Consider the following 4095-nt stretch of genomic DNA (forward strand, 5'->3'; position numbering starts at 1 on the left):
AATGGACAAAGAAATTGTGCTTCATATATACAGTGGACTACTACCTAGCCATAAAAAAAAATGAATTTGAGTCAGTTCTAGTGAGGTGGATGAACCTAGAGCCTGTTATACAGAGTGAAGTAAGTTAGAAAGAGAAAAACAAATATAGTATATTAACACGTACATATGGAATTTAGAAAAATGGTACTGACCTATTTGTAGGTCAGCAATAGAAAGTTATGACCAACCTAAAGTGAAGTGAAGTCACTCAGTTGTGTCCGACTCTTTGCGACCCCGTGGACTATAGCCTACCAGGCTCCTTCCTCCATGGAATTCTCCAGGCAAGAGTACTGGAGTGGGTTGCCATTTTCCTTCTCCAGGGTATCTTCCCAACCCAGGGGTCGAACCCGGGTCTCCCACATTCCAGGCAGATGCTTTAACCTCTGAGCCACCAGGGAAGCCAAACTAGACAGCATATTAAAAAGCAGAGACATTACTTTGCCAACAAAGGTCCGTCTAGTCAAGGCTAGGGTTTTTCCTGTAGTCATGTATGGATGTGAGAGTTGGACTGTGAAGAAAGCTGAGCGTCGAAGAATTGGTGCTTTTGAACTGTGATGTTGGAGAAGACTCTTGAGAGTCCCTTGGACTGCAAGGAGATCCACCCAATCCATCCTAAAGGAGATCAGCCCTGGGTGTTCATTGGAAGGAATGATGCTGAAGCTGAAACTCCAGTACTTTGGCCACCTCATGCGAAGAGTTGACTCATTGGAAAAGACTCTGATGCTGGGAGGGATTGGGGGCAGGAGGAGAAGGGGAAGACAGAGGATAAGATGGCTGGATAACATCACTGACTCGACAGACGTGAGTCTGAGTGAACTCTGGGAGTTGGTGATGGACAGGGAGGCCTGGTGTGCTGCGATTCATGGGGTCGCAAAGAGTTGGACATGACTGAGCGACTGAACTGAACTGAACTGAATAGAGACGCAGACATAGAAAATAGCCTTTGACGCAGCGGGGGAAGGGGAAGGTGGGGCAAATTGAGAGTAGCATGGAAACATAAATATTACCATATGTAAAATATGGTATGTAAATATGGTATGGTATGTAAAATTTGCTGTATGAGGCAGGGAGCACAACCTGGTGCTCTGTGACAACTTAGAGGGCTGGGATGGGGTGGAAGGTGGAGGTTCAAAAGGGAGGAGATATATGTACACATATTCCAGACTTTGTCTGGGAAGGAATCTTAGAATACTGATTAGGTTACTGTAACAAAGGCCAAGATGGTGGTGACTTCATCAAGGCTGAGATTTCTTTCTCACAGAAAGTTCAGGCCTGGGCAGCCAGGGCTAATATGGAGGCTCACAGCATCCAGGACTGAAGAGCTCTCCATTTTATCAGTCTGCCACTGTCAAAATGCACCTCCACCTTATGGTCCAGGAAGCCTGTCTCAGCTCTGGCCACCACATCTGTGCTACCACTTTTAAAAAGAGCCTGATTGTGCAGTTCTTCTCTGTTTAAAACCAATTCCCATTTATTGCCTATTCCCCTTTATAATTCATGTACAGGAGGCAGGTACTCAAGAATTGAATTAATAATATGGCATGAGTACCAACCAACCCGTAGATAAGGCACAGCCAGCATGGGTCAGTGAACTAGCCCTGCAGGGAGGGATCCTCCTCCTTTGACCCCACACCCAAACCTGCTTCAAGCCCCCATGTGCTCAAGCTCCTCTCAGCAGCTTTCTGTTCTACTATGCTGTGCTCTTTCGTGACCCTGTATTTTGCCCATGCTGTACCTTCTGATAAGAATGTTTTTATTGCTTTAGTGGCAAATTTTCATCCACCTCTCCTTTGTCCTATCTGGATATTGATATTTGATAGTTGGTATTTCTTGAATAATCTCTACATTTAAAGCACTATTTCAAATACTCTACATCATGTAAAAACCTACTTGATTCTCAAGTCCATAGTTCTTCCATAAATTAATTCCATTTCAAAGATGAAGAATCAAAGCCCAAGGAGGTAAAATAAATTGTCCTTGTCACCCAGCTCAACTGTCATTTTCTCTGTGAAATCTTTCCAGACAGACCTAGGAAAAGCTAGTTTCTTTGTGTTCCCATAATGCTTTGTTTTCTAAAATTTGATTTTATATTGGGGTATAGTCGATTCTTAATGTTGTATTAGTTTCAGATGCGCAACAAAGGGATTCAGCTTTTACATACACATATAACCATTCTTTTTCAGATGTTTTTCCCATATAGGTTGCTACAGAATATTGAGTCGAGTTCCCTGTGCTATACAGTACATCCTTGCTGATTACCTATTTTACATGTAGTGCCCCCAAATACTTTGTGCCTATTTTTATTATGTGCCACATTGTATTGTAAATCATCTGTTTACATACCTCTTTCCTCAGTAGTAGATGATAAGATTTCAGGGTTTGGCACACCACTCGGCATGTGATAGACATTCAGTAAAATCTCTGAATATTGACGAAATGAATAAACTTGAAGTTTTCATCTTCTTGGCTTCCCAGGTTGCTCAGTGGTAGAAAATCCATGTGCCAAGGAGATGTGGGTTTGATCCCTGGGAGGAAATGGCAACTCACTCCAGTATTCTTGCCTGGGAAATTTAGAGCAGGGAAAAAAAGAAAAAGAGCTAGGCATTGTTAACTTTCATGTGATCAAGAATTTCGCAGGGCTCTTTTTCTAACCTTGGCAATCACTCTCCATTGGTTTTTTAAAATAGTTTAAATGGGTATAGCTATCACTTTGCTGACAAAGGTCCCTACAGTCAAAGCTATGGTTTTTCCAGTAGTCATGTACAGATGTAAGAGTTGGACCATGCAGAAAAGACTGAATGCCGAAGAATTAATGCTTTTGAATTGTGGTAATGGAGAAGACTCTTGAGAGTCTCTTGGACAGCAAGGAGATCAGACCAGTTGATCCTAAAGGAAATTAACCCTGAATAGTCATTGGAAGGACCGATGCTGAAGCTGAAACTCCACTAATTTGGCCATTTGATATGAAGAACTGACACACTGGAAAAGACCCTGATGCTGGGAAAGATTGAGGGCAGGAGAAGGTGGCAACAGAGGATGAGATGGTTGGATGGTATCAGCGACTCAATGGACATGAGTTTTAGCAAACTCCAGGAGATAGTGAAGGACAGGGAAGCCTGGTGTGCTGCAGTTCATGGAGTCAGACATGACTTGGCAACTGAGTGACAAAACATAATGAGGTTCACAAGAGATAATCTGGAGTCCTCCTAAAGGCCTGAAGCACCTTCAAGGTGATGTTGAATGCCATACTTGAGAAGATCTCTGCCCCCTAAGAAGATCCAATACAGTGCCTGGTACATGGTGTCATCAGTCTTGATTCCTTCTGACAAGCTGTTCCAAAGACCAGTCAACAAGAAAATGAGAAGTGATGTAGAACTGATTCATTTTTTAAGATGGCACCATACACTCACACAGACAGACACACACACACACAGCCTCCAGTGTAACTGAAGTCACCATGAAACCATAATTATGTATCTTCATACTCAACAGAAATTGCAAACTCTTTTCATTTTTATAATCTCCATAATGATAATTGTAAATGACTAACTATTCTATCCAGAAGATGTTCCATGACCAAATTAGGTATTCCCTGATAGCTGAACACTAGGCTGTTTACATTTTTAAAAATAATTTCCAGATTTCTTTTTAAAATGTAAACAAAAAGGCATTTCACTGCTAAGTACTTCAGTTTGCATCTCTAAATTATAAGAACTTTTTCAAATGTCAGTATCAGATGCTCTTAACAAAAATGAACATTTGTTCCTTAATATTATCTAATTTTTAGTCAATATTCAAAATTCCCAATAGCCCTCACTATGTCTTTTGACTATTTATTTGCTCAAACCTAAATCTGAATAAGGTCCATGCAATGCATTTTGTGGTTATGGCTTTTGAGTCCCTTTTAACCTAGAATACTTCCTCTGTTCCCAGTCTTTTTCTATTCCATTGACTTGTGGAGGAAACTGGGTCAGTTTTCAATTAGAATTACCTTCTGAGTTGCTTCCTGGAAGTGTCATTAAATATATTCTCTTAATCTTTGCATTTAAATTAAAA

The sequence above is a fragment of the Budorcas taxicolor genome, chromosome 3 (genome assembly GCF_023091745.1).
Source record: "Budorcas taxicolor isolate Tak-1 chromosome 3, Takin1.1, whole genome shotgun sequence".
In the NCBI taxonomy this organism is placed as follows: domain Eukaryota; kingdom Metazoa; phylum Chordata; class Mammalia; order Artiodactyla; family Bovidae; genus Budorcas; species Budorcas taxicolor.